At 33.5% G+C, this 20,083-nt stretch overlaps 1 protein-coding gene across 2 annotated transcripts in view; it reads left to right on the top strand.

The window, feature by feature from the left end:
• The first annotated feature begins 435 nt into the window (after positions 1–435).
• The window catches only part of rdgA (retinal degeneration A), a 727,627-nt gene continuing 707,979 nt past the window's right edge, over positions 436–20,083 (top strand). The window contains exon 1 of one of the 2 annotated variants that reach the window (XM_069823282.1): positions 436–1,633. The gene's annotated coding sequence lies outside the window, so the exon portion shown is untranslated. The remainder of the gene's footprint in view (positions 1,634–20,083) is intronic. The other variant, XM_069823283.1, reaches the window with a different exon arrangement.

Genomic DNA, 20,083 nt, shown 5'->3' on the forward strand with positions numbered 1-20,083 from the left:
ATATATTTGTTTTCAAAAGTTGCCGTCATTGAACAGAAACCAAGATGGAGATTTCATTGCAACTAATTAGAAATTCCTCTTTCAGGTATGTAATAAACGATCTCCGCACAAAATAATGTACGATACACGAGTGGTATGTTTGTTTTCATGTTCTCGGAAATTAAAAAAGCTCAACAATGTTTCGCTTTTTCAATATTTTCCTCGAACATGAAAACGTTAACATACCGTTCTTGTAACGCATATTACTATTGTATAACTGATTTGAACTGCGCCCGAGCACGAGCTTCTGCTCTTTTGGGCTACAATGCCTAATGTAGCTCAAGTGTAAAGTATTAAATAAATCAAATAAATTCAAAAAAAAAAATTAAATTAATTTGTTATGAACTCGGAACTGACTGTTCGCATTAATCAGTGGAGTGCTGGTTAAGAAGGAAATAGATAATGAAAATCTTGTGCTAAACTCGGGCCTCGTTTAATTACGAAGGTCACATGTGTCCGAGGTTTGGGTTTTGTTGTCGTTCCGACGAGCGTGGTCTCAGTACGCAGGTGCCAGTGTGATGGCACCCGACTGCTCTGGAGGGGGGAAGAGGTCGCGTGCGAGCGGGAGGCAGTGTAGAGCAGTTCAGCCAGTCGTGAAGTCGCTTCAGACTTGGACAGTCCCCCATCTACAAAATATGTGGGGGCCTCCCTACAAGTGCTGCATCATCAACCACGTGATAAAAACGCCGGCTGTCTTCTTCAAGACGCGAGTTTCCCTTTAAAAAAAGTCTGCAAGTAGATCAACAAGTTACGCTTTAAAACAATTAGAATTTCTAATCTTTTAATCATCCAGAAAACTGAAATATGTAATTTTATTAATTTCTTTTAAATGTTCGCTCGTCTATCGAAGATTTACTAATTAAATTATTGGTGTGTATTTTATCATATTGTCTGTTGGTGTCGAAATCAATCAACATTTACGCTTTAAAATAAGTATTGATAAATTGTTACACATTTAATTCCTAAATCAATAAATGTGTACATTGAAGACATTTTATGTGGACCTCAGAAACGTAATAACTTACACCTAATGAACTGTAGTTTAATTTACGATCACATTCCAATCAACCGTGGCTGTTAGTTGTGAATTATTACTACGAATAAATCATGCTGTGTTGTTAAAACCATTAACAAAATTGTTCACTACTTTCAGAAACATTTTCCAGTTTCGTGGCTGTTTATAATGATGATAAGGTGATAAGTTAAAGCCTGATAAGTGATAAACAATGTGAATATATCGTGTTATATCGCAGTGATAAGCTAGAAGTATTAATATAACTATATTTTTAAATTATCACGTTTCACAAAATACTTTTATGCGAACATTTAAATGTTACATTTGAAATAACATGATCGAAGACATTTTAGTGCTGGTAGCACCCCAGTTGTTATTTTGTGATATCAACAACAATAGTAGCGACAGTAACAGCATCTGTACAGCTAGTTCTTCTTGTTACGGACTCAAGACAGATCTCGAACAAGCAGCTGTCGCCGATTTACCACCTTCTCTGTCAAACACATCGCCATCAGTCAGTCATGGAATTGAAGACAGCGGCAAAGACGAGAATGACGTGTGAGACAGAATCCAATAAAGGTAAAGAGAAGAACAGAATGTACATTAAAATTTAACATGATGGTCCCTCGCAAATATTTATAAATATAAGCTAGACAATACGAATATGATTGTTAAAATGAAACGTTCATCTGTTTCAGTTAAGGGTATATGTACGTGAACGATCACAAATATTATAAAACAATGCAGGCTCTAAATTTCTAAACTTTTATAAGAAAATGAACTCACAATTGGACAAAAATTTTAAGGTACCACAACAAGATTTATTAGAACTTAAATATCTTATAATAGTAATATGCGTTACAAGAGCGGTATGTTGAAGTTTTCATGTTCGAGGAAAAGTTTGAAAAATCGAAACGTAGTTGAGCTTTTTTAATTTCCGAGAATTGAAAGAAAACATACCGCTCGTGTATCGTACATTTTTTTGTGCGAAGATCGTTTATTACATATCTGAAAGAGGAATTGCTAATTAGTTGCAATGAAATCTCCATCTTAGTTTCTGTTCAATGACGGCAACTTTGGAAAACAAATATATCTATCTTCAACATTGTTCCTATAAAATGTTTTCTGTGTTTACTATACTCCAGCAGGCCGTGATATACGTCTGTATTTCCCCCCCCCCCCCAGTCTATAAATGCGAACTTAAAACAAACGGTAAGGTTATGTAATGATTTATTTTTCATTTTAATATTTTAACAGTATTATTTATATAACATATTGCAGTAATAACATCGGCATCGGGAATCTTGTTGATTTATTCACGGCTTCCTTAATGTTACTTGCATCACGAATGCAGTAACTTTAGTGGAGTTGTAGAGTTTACTTAATTTTTGCAAATATTTAAAAGCAATAATTAACAGTGCAATTTAGGTGAAATTGCAGTGGTAAGTTTCCAATTTATAATTATTACTATATTGAACGTCTCTAAAAATAATATGTTAAAAGCCTAAAGCAGTAAAATCAATATGTCACTTAAGCGGTAAGAAGAGGGAAATTGTTATGTGTGTTAAGTTTGGAATACTGAATGTGGAATTTTAGACTTTCCGCGAATTGGTTTTGTGCGAAAACGAAGCAAATACGCACGATCTCGCACAAAAATATATAAAGGGTTACTAATAATATTTTTCAAACCAATTATATCAAAGTATGAAAAAAAAAAAAAAAAAAAAAACAAATGAATTCTGCAGTTACATTACTTAGTAACCAAAACATTGTTACGGTCTCTCTGAAATCTTTAATATTTTTCCTGCATGTAATAAACATTTATTTCTGAAAAGTGGACTACTCTCAGACATGTAGAGTTGTCTATTTTGATACAATTAACTTTTTATTTGTCCCATATAAAATGTATTAAAATTTACATAATATTTTGTGACCAATTTTTTTATTTTCAAAGAAATGGGCATTATTATAGTCTACAATTTGCATAAATGCATGTTAAATCAGTGTACAAAACTTCAGAATTCTATTTTTAATGGTTGTGGAGTTATGAAATAATGTATGTACGTATGTATTTATTAACACTACAATTGGGTATACACCCGGTGGCAGTGATATATAATATACAATAATTACAATTACATGAAATAAAATAAAATAAACGTAAATCTATATATAGTAGATACAATAAACCTAGGACTATAAATAAAACTATTCTATAATAACGCCTACGATAAGCAAAAGTAAATCTAACTTATAAGTACTTCTATTTCACCCAACTATTACCAATTTAAATATTTACATATCACCTTAATTAATTACATACCAACTTAATTACATATCATCTTAATTACATATCACCTTAATTTATTTACACATCAACTAAATTACATATCTTAATTAACTACATATCAACTTAATTAATTATATATCAACTCAATTAGTTACATGACACAACTTAAATAATTACACTGCACCTCCAATTACATTTTCAGTCTAATCTTCTCAATCTTTCCTTAAATGTATTGATTTTAAGAGGACCACCCTGAAAGATTGCCGCAGGTAAACTGTTCCAGTCTACTATTGTGCGGTTAACAAAGGAAAATTTTGTGTGTGAAAATTTTCAGATTTTCGAAAATTTAATTTAAAGTAAAAAGGAATTCTAAAAAATATTATTAGTAACCTTTTTTTTATACTTTTATGAGGTATTTAAGATCTAATAAGTTTTGTTGTGGTACCTTGTAATTTTTATCCAATTTAACCTTATAAAATAGAAGAAATTTATAGTCTGCATTTTCTGATAATACTTGTGGTCCTTCACGTACATATACCCTTAAGCTGTTTACGATTAAATAAACAAGGTAATAACTTTATTTTCTGTATTAAAGACGACATCGTGGATATCGTGTGTGCTTTTTTGTGCTTCATTTCAGTTAAAAGTAATCAGCATAGTCATTACTCAAGATTTATAAATATTTTCGTGTTACTTTAATGCATTACGTTTAACATAAAGGTGAACCTTAAGTAATGTCATTAATTTGACCATACAGAAAATATTAATTACAACAGGAATTACCCTGAATGAAGTATATTAATGTATGATTATAAATAATTTTTTTATTTTAAGGTGCAAAGAAAAGAAATTATGAAAATTTATTTTTCGCGAGATTTTCAAATATGAAAACATGAATAAAAATTCCAAATCCCATTTAATTTATTGGTCTGACCCAATATTTTGGGTTTGCCCTGCGACACAGAATAGCTCACAATAACATTTAAAATGAAAAATTATATAAACAGGTTTCAGACAAAAGTGAATAAGACATAAGAAAAAAAATAGAACCAAGTGTAATTTAAATTGAATGTACACCATAAAGATGCTGACGAAATATCGCTACAGAAAATTTTATTATGGTGGTGACGATGGCATCTTGAAGATCTCTCGTCAGTTTGTATTTTTCCCTCCACTTTACAAAGGCTTTCGGGATGGTGCCTCTCGCTCCGAAGAAGAGACCGGTAACTGTGATTTTTTTCTATGTTGTATTTCACCGATAGGTACTGAATCGTGGGCTCGTCGATTTTCTTTTTCTCTTCGTTCACTTAAGATGGTTGAGTGGCTGAGATTTCAAATCTGATTGTAGGATCAATTATTTCGGCTGTCTGTTTATTCCTATTTACAGCTATGATATCGATCCTACGATTGCTTCCCCATCAGCAATACAGTGAACTTCCTCGTGAACGTCTAGATTTTTGGATCGAAGTGCATCTGCGATCATAGAACGTATGATGTTGTGACGTTTTATTCTGAGTACTTCTCCCTGTGGGCAACTCCCAAGCACATGTGGTAAAGTTTCATACTCACTGCTGTGCCTACAGTGGGTTGTGCCTGTAGAGCGACCAGGGGGAGAACGTACTGGTGCCACCATCGCAGTCATTTTTAGCATTTCTCGTAATTAATTCTTTTAATTCCTTAAAAAAATGTTTAATTCATGTGCCTGCACACATATCTATCAAAAGTATCATGATCCCATGCAAAGAAACATAAGTTTGTTAATGTATAACTACGAAAGGATTATTCTTTGAGATATTTCAAACAAAAAAGTTTAATATAATTTTCCTCGTCTTTGCTTCATTTTCGAGATAAAAATTGTTTTGTGTGAAACATTTCATAGCGTGTTTTGGGAAAGCCATTGATTTATTTTCCAATATGCTCAGTCAATTTAAGAGAGCAGTGCGTTATGATAATAAATTATTGAAATAATTTTAGAGTTGTCCTTTAAATATGCAGAAATTTGAGCCCGAAAAAATTTAACATTATAAAATGCCTTTTCAGGACGAAAAATTAAATTTGTTCGGATTAAATTTCTGCCGATTTAAAGGATAAAACTAAAATTATTTAAATCATTTATTATCATAATATAGTGTTTTTTAATTGACTGAACATATTGGGAATTAAATCCCAAAACAAGCTATGAAATTTTTCATATAAAACAATTTTTATCCCTAAAAGTAAGCAAAAACGAGCAAAAGTGTATTAAACTTTTTTTTTAATATCTCAAAGAATAACCCCCTAAAATTAATGATATTACTTACGGTTCACTCTGTATAGAGCATTATATTTATCTTTAATATATTTTACTAATTTTTATAACACGTTTTTTCTGTATAAATGTTTGCATATGGTAACTTTATAATTCGTCAAGAAGATCACAGAAATCGTAACTTTTAATTAATTTTTCCTCACCAGAACTTAAATTTTACTTATTACATTAAGTAGACTAATGTTAATATAATTGTATATGAGTGTTTTGTACAAATGTTTCAAGTTTGTGTTTCAATTTCTACAGATTAATGCTATGTAAAAAAAATATGACATTTATGTATATTCATAAAGAGGTTTTAGCTCTATTTCCATGGATATCTTAAAAGAACAATGATAAATACGAGAATAATACTTCCTTGTTCACACATGAGTAATTTGTGCTTTAATAGGCTTAACGTTGGTTGGTAAAGTTACCTTTCTTTTAACGAAATGTAAAAGTGTCATAGGAATATCTTAAGTAATAAATGCTATTGTGTTATATATTTCATATCTAGACCTGTAGAGAAATGATTTGTTCCAATAACTTAAAGCCATTGAGATGTTATTTTGCCTGAATTCTTTAACCGAATAGTAAAGGTATTTTATGAACACCTAAACTAATATATACGTATCGAAATGTTTCTATTTATTGCATATCTGTACCGGAATTATTTCTATTTTAGGCTTCAAAGCGTTGAGATTTAGTAATTATTTGAAGACTGGACATAGAAAGGCTGCAGGTGTTGATATATTTGAACCGTATTTTTTCCAAAAAAAAAAAAAACTGTTTCTGACTCAATCCACTAAGAATAACGATAAGTTCCATTGTAATTTTTTTCTTCCATTGATGTATTTACAAAATGTATGGTATTGCATTACTAGTGGCACAAGAAAGCTTTGTTTTTTACGTTATTCTCTTTGGCACTTACACCCTTTTTATGTCCATTGTTCATTTGTTTTGACGACTGCTTGGTAAAGTTGACCGATTTGTTTTATCGAACTATCAAGGTATTTTACGAACACATAACTAATAAATATATTGATCTTACTACGTATTAGGCTTACATATTCATGCAGGAACTAGACATACCTTGTGCTTTAATAACATTAAGGCTTTGAGATTTTTTATTATATTATTTTGACGATCGGTTGGTAAAGTTGCCTGAACTGTTAATCAAAATATAAAAATACTAGTGGCTTGTGTAGCAAATGCTGCAAACTAAGTTCATTAGACGTTCAAATAAACATTTGTCAGTTTTATTTTCAATGAAAAATACCAGACTTTCTGAAAGTTATTTGCTTCCATAATAATGAAAGATACTCTCTCTCTCTCTCTCTCTCTCTCTCTCTCTCTCGAGCCAATACTGAAGAGAACCACGCATATAAATATCTACACCACACCGCCATTAAATATATGAAAAAGACCCAACCCCACTTGATTAATAACTATAAAAATATTTTATTTAATAATATTATTATCTTACATAAGTTTTATAGCTTTCAGTAACATATAATGTATATACTATATAGCCGCCACTCAGTAAAATATAGAAATCAAAATCTACATCTACTTATATAACCCCAAAACGTTTCACTTTCATATCATCAATATAGCATTAATATGTATAATTGATGAAAAATAGTCACATCACGGCATTAACTACAATAATATTTCACTTCTAATGGTAATAATGTCATCAAACCACCTCAAGTTTTGTAGTTTTTAATATCCAATACACAGCTGTACCCAGAAAATTACACACCACAGAATCGAACCTGTAAATTATTTATACTAAGTTAAGTTTTTAATAACCAATTTAATTTGAGCTCTAAATATGTCAGCATTCTTGCAGATCATGGCCTTCGTGTAATATTGTTTACTGTAGTGTGTGTTTTGTTTTATTCTGAAATGCCACACGGCCGACTTGATGCTCGCTTCGCTTCTCCTGAATGCAATTAGCTAGTTCTCAAAACTGACGACAGATGGATTTTGGAAAATAGGAAAATAATGTAGGAAAATTTACATTTCACTGAAAACTACTATTTTTCCGAAAAACTTTGGGTTCCAAGCTTCAAAATGAGGGGCCATTTATTAAAATCCGTTCAGCAGTTTTCCCGTAATTTCCATTACCAGTTCAAATTATATATATAGATTTTACCAACATCTTAACTAATAAATGGATAATGTTGCTATATATCCCATCTCTACATGAGAATTATTTATGCTCTAATAACATGTCGGCCTGGATAGCTCAAGCGGTAAGGGTATGGCATGTCTCTATCGCTTGGTCCTAAGGGTTGTGGGTTGGAGTCCCGCCTTGGGCATGGGTGTTGTATACGTACTAGTTTAAGAAAGCGGGAAAAAAAGGGAAATGAAAAGGGGGGAAAAATAAGTAAAAAAAAAAGTAGGAGTAGCCTACATTAAAAAAATAACGTTATAAGGTATTGCGGATTTTGTCGTTACACAAGTTCATTAGTTTACTGATAAAATTCGCGTAAATTTGAGCAGATTTGCATTTAATACAACTATAACAATGTCGTAGAAATAACTAGTAATGAATAAATATAATAATTTGTTATGTTTTATATAGGAGTCATTTATGCTTTTATAATGTTAAGAAAATATTTATTTAGTGTTTCATTATCGTTCTTCCATTTTTGTGATAAAGATTTTAGGAATTCTATGGTAAACAAGTGCCAGAATAATAAAATATTTTACCTTCATGTGGCACTTAATTGTTGTTAAACATGTTGAAAGTTGAGTTCATTTGTTTAGGCAAGGGATGGGGAATAGGGTGAAAGTAAGTTAACTTGGTTTACTCTCTCAACATCTCTAACAGAAGTGACAAATTTGTTCCCCCTTTTTCATTATATCTGTTCATATGCAAGACGATACCAGTGTGAGCAGTAGCGGTACATAGTAGAAATATAATTCATTTACATTTATGACCGTACTCTTAAACTAATAACGTATCGCTTGAAGAAAAATAAACTTAAAAAATTCAGTATATACATTTATACTAGTGTTGTGGGATTTAATCGATTAATCTGATCGATTATTGGATAAATTTATATTGTAAATTTAATCGATCACAATATTTAATCGAATAATCGAGTCGATTAAAATTAATGGGTTGTACTTGATATATTAATTATTAATTTGTTAATGCATACTCGGAGTAAAAATCCTGATAATATTCGTCTGTCAGAAATTTCTTATTAAAAATACGATAATACCGTTATTTTGTAACTGCAAAGCAGAAAGCAAGTAGCATAGGGCAAATCTTTTAACAACCTCTAACATAAACAGATTAAGATATGAAGACAGTGACCTGGTCTACCCCTATTGAAAGTTGAAACACAATGCGAAACCCTTATTAAGTTTGTCAGCTCGTCTTCCTTGCATATGAAATACGTACTTTTCTGGAATTGGCCCCCCATCCCTTAGCCATGGCTACGCTGTGTGCAAGTGAGAGAGTAACTATCTTCTTCTCTTTCTAGAATTTTGTAACCCGATTACAATAGGGGCCAGTCTGCTGTTCTGTTGCAGTTTCTTTACTGAGTTTCTAGATGAAGCTTGTGTGTTTAGTTTGCTAAAGAAAAAAAATAAGATTTCTGTGATCTGTGAAAAGTGAAAAATTCCATTATATCATAGGCCTATGAGAATTTGAGAAGTAAACTCGGTGAAACGTTTGGTTTTAAATTGAACGATCGTGGAGAAGTGCTTGACAGAAAAAAAACATGTTCGTGTTTAGTGATGCAGGAAACATTGTTACTAAACGTAGAGCAACACTTAATTCGGAGCATGTGAATACACTGACATATTTAAAATCATAGATAAAGCAGTATTAACTAGGAGATTCTTCATACTTTTTTTTTTATTTGTGTTTGTCTCAAAAATCCCCGGAGAATTGACACAATAAATTATAAGCCTAATAATAAATATGTTAGTAAATAACTAAAATGTTTTTTGTAATACAACGATACAGTATATACATAATATATATACTATATTTTATACTTATGCTTATTACCAAATACAAATTAATAATAATTGTGTGTTACAGTATATTAAAACTTTTTTCAGATCGATCAAAGTTCGATTAACCTATCGATTAATCGATTACATTCAAATCGTTAATCGATTAAATATTTTGATCGATCGACAGCACTAATTTATACTGTATTTTATTATTAAATTGGACCAAAATAATCTTCTGCGTTTATGAGATAGTCCACCGCTATGGAGTAACGGTTAGTCTGCCTGACCATCGAACGAGCGGGCCAGGGTTCAAATCCTGGTTGGGACAAGTTAGTTGGCTGAGGTTTTTCCTCAATCCATTAAGAGCAAATGCTGGGTAACGTAACGTACGTTAAGTTGCTTTTCAAGGAACTCTTCAATTATACTTAATAAACATTATTCAATTTTGGTAATTGTAATTATTTATTTTTATTAATCTCGGAATAAAATAATATTTTTAATTAGAAATTAGTTAGGTTACATTATTTTTTTTTTCAAATTTAAAAAAATCACCTTTCTTTTCTGGATTAATACGGGAAAGTAATTCCAGCTATCAAAATTAAATGATATTTGCGGATTGCGTACAAAAAAAATTCTATCAAATTCTTCCACTAGATAATAAGAAAAATTGACACTTATATCTCAGTATTTTCAGTTTTTTTCACAAGACATTTTTTTCTGAAATATTTTATTAAAATAAAATTATTCGATGGCGGGCTTACGTGAGGCCCACAATGAACCTCCGGGTATCTTAAAAGCCATAAGTAAGTAAGTAAAATTATTATATATTTGCCAGTATATTAATATTTACAGGTTATGTTCGCCAGTTTCCTCAATCTGTTTTAAAAATTACAAATTGATAGCTTTAAAACTAGATTAAATACAAATCAAAATGTGGGCTGCTGTATTTTACTGTAGATACACTACCTCGTTACCTTAAAAATGATTTCTTAACAAATTTTTAATGCGAGTACTCTGATTTTGTTAGTGTGACATACTGAACCCACAAACTCCTGAACATATAGCCTTTGGCCACAGAGGTGAGCAATATTTTTCAGAGATTTATGTTAAGAATATACAAAATTTGAAGCCAATTTACCGGTTTGCAGAATGAAGAAATAGATTTTGACTATATCTAATTGTTTAACTCTTGCATAGACAGAAAGAACTTCAAATTTACTATAATCGATGCTAGTCTACTATCTGACTACATTAAGAAATTTGTAAATATTATCCGATTTCTTCTTAATATCCAGTGCATGCCATTCTTCGTCAAATAAAGAAGATTCCGCTACGATTTTGCTGTTTGATGTTTACTTCTCTGTCGATGATTTTACCTTGGATAGATTACCTTATCTCTATTCATTTTTACCGATCTATATTCACTCACCCCGAAAACATGGTCGCCCCATTTATATTATACAGTAACTTATCCATTTCGTGGGTGAATTTTACACTTGCATCATAATTTTTTATTGTTGTTTATATCATTTTGTGATATCAATTATTTTGAATAAAGTTGTTAATTATTACTCTTGCATATGTTTTGTTTTTCCAGTGTACTGTATGAAGCTTTTTCTTTGAATAGCACAAATGTCTATTAACTTCACGACATTTCTGTACTGGGTGTAAATGAATACGATTTACTGATTGACAGATTTTATACAAGATAAAAAAGAACGGACGCACGTTCATTACGTACACCCTAAGACAAAAGAAATGGAAAGACTCTAGAAGTCATATTTCGTCTAAGTCCTACTCGGCTGTGTGCTCGGTTCACAGTAGGCCGAAATCTACTCTTACGAATTACGATGTAAAGTATGAACCCTGTGATATGGCTACATGTTGCATTAGCTCGGTGGTAAAGCACGGAGCGCTGTTCGGTAGCAAGCGAAGAGAAGGCAGATCCGAATTATTTCATTAAATAATGGCTGTAATCAATATAATATAATATAATATAATATAATATAATATAATATAATATAATATAATATAATATAATATAATAAGATATGAAAAAATTCAAATGTCTTCGAGCAACACTAACAAATATAGACAGTAACATTCGGGAGGTAACTAAACGCAGAATAAATATGGAAAATGCCTGTTACTATTTGGTTGAGAAGCTTTTGTCATCCAGTCTGCTCCGAAACAATCTGAAAGTTAGAATTTATGAAACAGTTATATTACCGGTTGTTCTGTATGATTGTGAAACTAGCACTTTTACTTAGAGAGAGGAACAAAGATTAAAGGTGTTGGAGAATAATGTTGTTAGAAAAATATTTGGGGCTAAGAGGGATGACGTTACAAGAGAATGGAGGAAGTTACACAACTCAGAACTGAACGTATTGTATTCTTCACCTGACATAATTAGGAACATTAAATTCAGACGTTTGAGATGGACAAGACATGTAGCACATATGGGGGAATCCACAAATGTATATAGAGTGATAGTTGGGAGACCGGAGAGAAAAATACCTTTTGGAAGGCCGAGACGTAGATGGGAGGATAATATTAAAATGGATTTGAGGGAGGTGAGATAAGATGATAAAGACTGGATTAATCTTGCACAGGATAGGGACCGATGACGGGCTTATGTGAGGACGATAATGAACTTCCGGGTTCCTTAAAAGCCATAAGTAAGTAATATATTGCGTTTGTCAGTTTTAGTTATTTGTAATATTGTTTGTAGTCTTGTAGATGGATGCGCGCGCATATAAGGAGCAGCACATGCCTGTGTTTTGTTTTCTATCATCATACTGAGTTCTACCATGGCTGATAGCACACACAAGAACGTAAGCACAAGGAAATCTTTCCTTACTCGTGTTAATATTGCAGGTTTTTCGATTTCCCAGGTTGCAAGGATGATCGGCGTCCCTGTATCTACAGCCCACAGGTGGGTGCATTTTATTATCCAGGGAAGGGGTTGAACACCGACGTCCAGGTTCTGGAAGAAGACGAGTGTCAACTCCCGACCAGAATGCAGCTCTGGTTGCAGAAGCAGTCAGGAATCCTTACCAGTCTGCTCTTGCCATTAGAGCTAATTCTTATTATTCCTGGATATTCTCGAATAGTTCTGCAGCGTTTAAAAGATGCAGGAATATTCGCTCCCATAGCAGCAAAGAAAGAACACCTAAAAGACGATCATGGCTATTTATTCTCGCGTTTGCTGAGGAAAATCCCAATCGCAACTGGAATAGTCATATTCCCAGATGAGGTGACATTTTCTTCTACACGCGGGGTGGCAAGTGATCGTCTACCATCCACGAGGAGCCTTATACGACGAAAGATACATGGTTAAGCAATTACGCCGAGGCCGTGTATCCGTGTCTTGTTGGATATCTCGTGATAGTCTGTGTGTTTTGTGATTGCTGGACCGAAATACTGAACAGGGAACAGTACAAGGTCATCCTTGAACACGTCATGATTCCTGCTGTGAGGATACGTTATCCGGACGAAGTCATTGATTTCGTATAGGATAATCATGCTGTCCATACGTCCAATAAGGTTTGATATTGGTTTGCCGAGAGGCAAGATATCGTTGTGATGGACTGGCCTCCCTGTTAACCTGATTTGAACCCCATTGAAAATGTATGGGGTAAGGTGAAGAAAAAAGTGGAGTCGAATTGGCCTGCAAATTAACAGAGAACAAAGGACGCCTTATGTGCTCAAATTCAAGAAAACTGGGATACAGTATTGACATGTCATCGGTAGCATACTGTAGAAATTTGATTTCATTCATGGCTCAAATGTTGAGGCAAATTTCGGACTGAGGGGTCACATATCCGATATTAGAAATTTCTTCTTTTTTTTCGTTTTTTTTTTTTTTTCAATATGAGAGTATTTATTCTAGTTGGTATTTGTTCCTTCAATATTTATTTTCTTTTATTTTAGATGAAAGAAAGAAAGAAAGAAAGAAAGAAAGAAAGAAAGAAAGAAAGAAAGAAAGAAAGAAAGAAAGAAAAACCCCTATTTTTCGTTTGTGTGTGTCCACATAAATGTTAGAACTCACAAACAATTTAAATACAAAAACAGATGATAACCGGCATGCTAAACGTTTTTTGTTAAACAAAAAATAAAAATAAGATGGAGACAGGATTGGATCCTGTGACCTTACAATTACTGCATTAGCACTTTAAAACAGTGTTGCCAATTCAGCGGTTTTCCCGCTAGATCTAGCGTTTTTCGGCGTTAGTTTAGCGGGTAAAATTTATGAAATTTGTATTGCTCATATAGGGATTTAGCGGGTATTTTTAGCACTCACAGCGGCAAAGTAATACAATTTTACATTGACAATATAGCAATTTAGCGGTTTCTGCAAGGCTTCACAGCGGATTTTTAAGAATCGAGTTGGCAACACTGCTTTAAAACGCTCAGCCACAGCGACAAGGTAAATCTATTGTTTCTTTATGGCTATGTTACGCAAATTCTTGGTGCATGACACCCACCGCAAATAACCAAGGAAAATATAGAACGTTCTAGTATGAATGGAGCTTTATACGAGTGCGTCCAAAATCTGCCGATCGCCACTTAGTTTCTCGAGCCCTCCCATTTGTTTTTGTCTTAGGGTGTACTTTCATTCATTCATTGTGTTCTGCCCAAGGCCAGTTCTTACACTGCAAACCCAGCATTCTCTATTTTCTACCTCCCTCTTTCCTACCGCCATTAATATCTGAAAAAGACTCACACCACTTGGTTTATAACTATAAAAGCATTTAATTTTTAATAACAATATTTATGTCTTACGTAAGATCTGTAGCTTTTAGTAACATATGTACAGTATAAGTATAGCTGTTACTCAGAAATTATAGAAATGAAGATCTAATGTAAGTTATTCTCTACGTTTACTTACATAATCTCATATGGTTTCATTTTCGTATCATAAACCATAGTATCAATGTGTATCATTAGTGACAAATACACCATACAATTACCTGTAATATTTCGTTTTTAAAGGAAATAATGTCAACAAACCTTCTTGAGTTTTGTAGTTAATAACCTATACAATTGCATAACTGTACTAAGAAAATTACACAACAGAGAATCAGATCTGTAAATTTTATTCATGATAATATAACCTTTGTAATAAGTTTTGAAGTTTTTAGCAGCCAATATAGAGACAAATGAAGCTCGATCTATTGGCATTATGTCAGAGAATCTGTTGGAAATGCTGGAGTCATGGAATCCATGATATTGTTTACTTTAGTGTTTGTCTTATTCTGAAAAGGTATTAGTTCTCTGAAAGCTGACGACAGATGGATTTTGGAAAATAGAAATATTATGTAGGAAAATTGACATTTCACTAAAAACGACTATTTTTCCGCAAATGTTTGGGTTCCTAGCTTCAAAATGAGGCGTCATTTATTAAAATTCGTTCATTCGTTTTCTCGTAATTTTCATTACCAGTTCAAATTATATATCACATCATTAACGATCACGGATTATTCTTTCTGACCTGTTCCGCTTCAGATTCAAGGTCCGTCCATCGCTTCTTCGGTCATCCAAGATCTTTTTTCTCAAGAGGTCTATAAATAAATATTCACTAAAACACCTGAAATTCTTAAATCATTATAATAATAGACTAATTTTAACGAAGGCCTACTTGTGATCTGAAAGTTTCCACAAAATTGTACCTGAGTTGTGTTCTTCATTTCATGCAAATTCAAGAATTTTTATACCTTGCATGTAATAGTGAGCAAAAAAACTATACATCTAGAAGGAACGGCTCACATTTTATAATATTTATAAATTATAAAAATTACTTCGGAATATGTATTATACATATTTCTCGTGTTAAATTCTATCCTACCTGGTTAACATGTTTCGACCTGTTATGGGTTTTATTCAGAACTGGTTGTTGCTGGTCTTGGCGCCTTGTGTGTTTGTGTAGTGTAATGTGGAGTCAAATAGTGTGTGTGTGTGTGTGTGTGTGTGTGTGTGGAAGCAAAACAAAAGGCGCCAAGACCAGCAACAACCAGTTCTGAAGAAGACCCATAACAGGTCGAACATGTTAACCAGGTACGATAGATTTTAACACGAGAAAGACGTATAATACATATTCCGAAGTGACATAGTGTTAAAAGTTGTGTAATCAAGATGTATAAAAATTACATCAAATCATGGCTTCAGATATCTGCGCATTTGCAGTTTACATTAGCAAATGCAAAATCATTTGTTCCACGTTGTAGGTACAAGTTCTCTTAACAGAAACTAAAAATTTGTAGTGGATATTTGGTATAAATTTAAAAATTTTTCCTTAGGACTCTTTCATCAAGTCTGAAAACATAATTTTACAAACCATATTATCTGAAATCAGAAGCTATATTGATGAAAAGCAACAAAATACCATAATAATAAGCTAAAGCAACTTCAATTAATATTCTCTAGTTCATTTGAGAGGTAACCTCTACCATTTCCTGTGACATCCTTCTTTAGTTCTTTTTCTCATCATATATGTACAGATGCACAGTGATGGTTGCTGCTTCACCACGTGTCGTCCTCAATAATGGAATCAAAATGACTGGCTAACAATGTTCCCACATTCGATGTAAAGTGTGAAAGGGACGAACAGTGCAACGACTCATTTGTGTTCGATGTTGGATCCATTACCGTCCAAAATAGAAGCCATTTGTCACATAGTTTAGAGCCGGATTAACACAACACGAACAAATAGTGAAACTCAAATAGCGTCAGATCGTCGCGTCTCCAAACCTCAATAAAGACTATTACGTAGGCCCTATTCCTGCCTTGGCTGAGTGGTCAGACCTTCCGAAGGCTGACCGGGTTCAAGTGCCAGTCTGGTCTGGAATGTTTCTCCCGAGGTTCTGTTTCCCTAATGTGTAGACATTTACGTCATTCCGCCAACTCACCACTTCTTTCTCATTTGATAGCATTCTACAATATTCGGCAGGCGACTAACGGATTGGCTTTAGCTAGAGGCATTACCTACACGAGACCTGCAGTGATGGACAAAAGTATTCGGGAAAGTAATGATTAACTTTTTAATTACTTGTAGGTGGGAATGTAATGAGGAGAAAAGAGGGTGCTTGTGAAATAAATAATTGTATTGTCATATGTTATAAATATATATCTACAGAAAATAACACTGATCAACAAAATTAAACATAGTTTTTGTTAAAATTTTAAGAATACGTGATTCGTCTAGCATTTTTCGTGCTTATTTCAGATCTGTTTCCAAATTTTTCTATCACTCAGGGTTTTTGAGTAATTATATTAAATGTATTTCAAACTTTTCTAGTATTGATACCTTCTAACATTTTACCTAAAATATGTGTGAAATAGATTTTAGGCTACACTTCACTTGAATATCTATTTTGAGTGTCCAGCAGTAGTCTGACAGAATATTTCAGCTTTCTTTATAAGATACTTTTGCCACACTTAAAATTAGGACAAAGAAAAAAATGGGTAATGAAACTTGTTTCATGATTGTAAGGTCCAATTCACCTTTCGCAGTGTTATGAGGAATAAAATTAATTTTTATGAATTCTGACATTACAGGTAATAATGATCTAAAGTTACAGGTCAGTTAAAGCAATAAATTGAAATATTTGAAAAATTTTCTTTCCATTGGCATGTCAAGGACTGTATACAGCAATAAAAATAAATCAATTTTTCTAAAATTACAAAAAAAAAAAAAAATGGTGTGTGATAGACAAATTCTGACTTCATTTTTGGAATCAGCAGATGACATGGTGAGCCATTCCAGGCGAGATTTCACTTTGTCGGCCTGTATACCTTTAAAACTAATGTATACTATCTATTTTTTTATTTTATTGGGTTATTTTACGACGCTGTATCAACATCTAGGTTATTTAGCGTCTGAATGATATGAAGGTGATAATGCCGGTGAAATGAGTCCGAGGTCCAGCACCGAAAGTTACCCAGCATTTGCTCGTATTGGGTTGGGGGAAAACCCCGGAAAAAACCTCAACCAGGTAACTTGCCCGGACCGGCATTCGAACCCGGGCCACCTGGTTTCGCAGCCAGACGCGCTGACCGTTACTCCACAGGTGTGGACTATACTATCTAGCACTAGTCGTCATTGTAACCTATTAACACTATACACTTTAATACTCTTAACTATTTCTGGTTCGTATTAGTCCTAGTTCTTTCCACTGAGATCTGTCCCTTGCTTTTCTTGACCACTGTTTGCCCGTCATCTTCATAAACATATCCGCCCATCTGAGTCGTGGTCTTCCCTGGCTCCTTCTTCCAATGTATGGGTCCCACATGGCAGTCGCGTGCGTCCATCTTCAGTGCTCCACCCCCCCCCCTCCCATTTCGTCTTCATGGCACGTTCTGCTGCATCGGATGTGTTAGCCAGTTTTTGTAGACTTTCGTTAGGGAGCTTATCTTTTATCGTGACTCTTAATATTTTCCTTTGCATCTTTCTCTGGCAAGTTTGGATCGCTGCATATTGCTTCGTAGACAGAGCCCATGTCTGAAAAGAAACAAAACATTGTACGATGTGACTACAAGAAGCTTGGACAAAAGTATTCGAAAATAGACACAAAATACAAACAAAACAAACTTTAGTACTTTGTTGCTCACCCTCTCCTGCGAATGACTTTTTTTAATCGTGCAGGCATGGAAGAATCTAATTTTTCAGTGACATTATTTGATGTCATTCCTCTAGAAGTTTCTGTTTGAGATCATTCTTGTTGGATATTCTCTGTTTCCGAACTCGTTTCTCCAGTTCAGACCGCAAATGTTCGATTGGATTCAAGTCAGGTGATTGGGGTGGAGTGTGCAAAGTGTGGGGTGTATTGTAGACAATCCACAAACGAAAAATTTCTGCGGTATGTTTTGGGTCATTATCTTATTGAAAATAATAATAATCCCCTGAAAGACCAAGTTCATCTTCACTCTTCTTAAGATTGTCCTACAATATCTGCTTATATTTGAACTTGTCCATGAGTAAATTGACAATAAATAATAGTTCTTCTACACCAGTGGCCGACATGCACCCCGTACCCTGACATCTCCACCTCCATGCTTAAATATTGATAGAATATTCTTCTGGTCCAATTCTATGTTGGGTTTTCTCCAGACCAAAATTCGCCCATCAGAAAATGAAAATATAACCTTGTTTCAGAATCTTAAATCTTTGTCGATATATTCATTTGCGAAGAGTAATCTCTTCTTTTTATTTATCTTGCTTATACACGGTTTCCTTCTTGGAAACCTGGCATTGTACCCGGCCCGATGAAGAGCTCTGGTTACCGTTTTAGGATGAACATCTGTTCCAAAATCATCCTGTAAATTAGCTGCTATTTCTGATGCACTCACCTTTGGATTTTTCTTTACTGTCTTAATAACCTCTCTTTCTTCCCTGTTGGTTAGCTTTCATGAACGATCTATGCGCTCTCTATTTATTAATGTCTTTCGTTCTCTAACATTTTTTTTATAATATTATACACTGTAGAACAGCTTCTTTTGACAGCCTTCGCAATTTCGACATACGTCTTTTGTTGTTTGTGTAAATTTATAATAATTTTTCTTTCTTCAATAGTTTTGTCTCTTTACCTTTACGTCCCATTACACTAGCACGTGTTACAGCTTTGTGTATCAGGAGAATACTGTAACTCATTCGTCTATCGACTGCATCAAAACGATGGTTTGAACCACTAGCGAATGAATACGCAGCATGCTTACTGTATAGTTTGTCTCAACGACTGCAATATTCGAATACTTCTGTCCTAGCATACTACGGTTCAAACGGTTGCCAGTCGCTTTATGTTCAGTTTGAAATCGATTTCTCTGTGTGAACACAAACAGTAGGGAATTATGTTATGATACAAAGAAAAATTAATACAGGGACATCATTTTATTTTTATTTCAATATTTATTGTACCTCAGTTTTTGAATGTACTTCACTCTGTATGTACCTTTGTTCTAGCAATAAAGTATTATTATTATTATTATTATTATTATTATTATTATTATTATTATTATTATTATTATTATTTCGAAAATAGTTCCAGTTCACAACACATTTTTACTATGCTTAACTCAACGTTTATCATTCGTGTCCATTTTCACGTTAATATTGCAGAAATCGCGATTCCAAATCAAACGAATGGTCACACATGTTTGTTCCTCATCTCGATGCCGAGATATAATTGAGAGAGGTGACGCGGTACTGTTAATTTTATATGCAACTCCGATACCCTCATGCCCGTATTGAGGGGATGTGTTGTCATTGGGCATGGTCTATGGTTCATAGAGTTGTTACAGGAAGCATTTGAAATTCTACCACTTTTTTCTTCACCACAGATCCAAGTTTCAGTACTAGGTGTGGGGAAAGATGTATTCAACTTCAAAAAGGGTCGCAATAACATACCACAAAAATGCACTATGTAAGCGGTGATAAAAATTCGAACTGCAGTGATTACATGCGACAGACAGC

Source organism: Periplaneta americana, chromosome 4, assembly GCF_040183065.1.
Source record: "Periplaneta americana isolate PAMFEO1 chromosome 4, P.americana_PAMFEO1_priV1, whole genome shotgun sequence".
Taxonomy (NCBI): Eukaryota; Metazoa; Arthropoda; class Insecta; order Blattodea; family Blattidae; genus Periplaneta; species Periplaneta americana.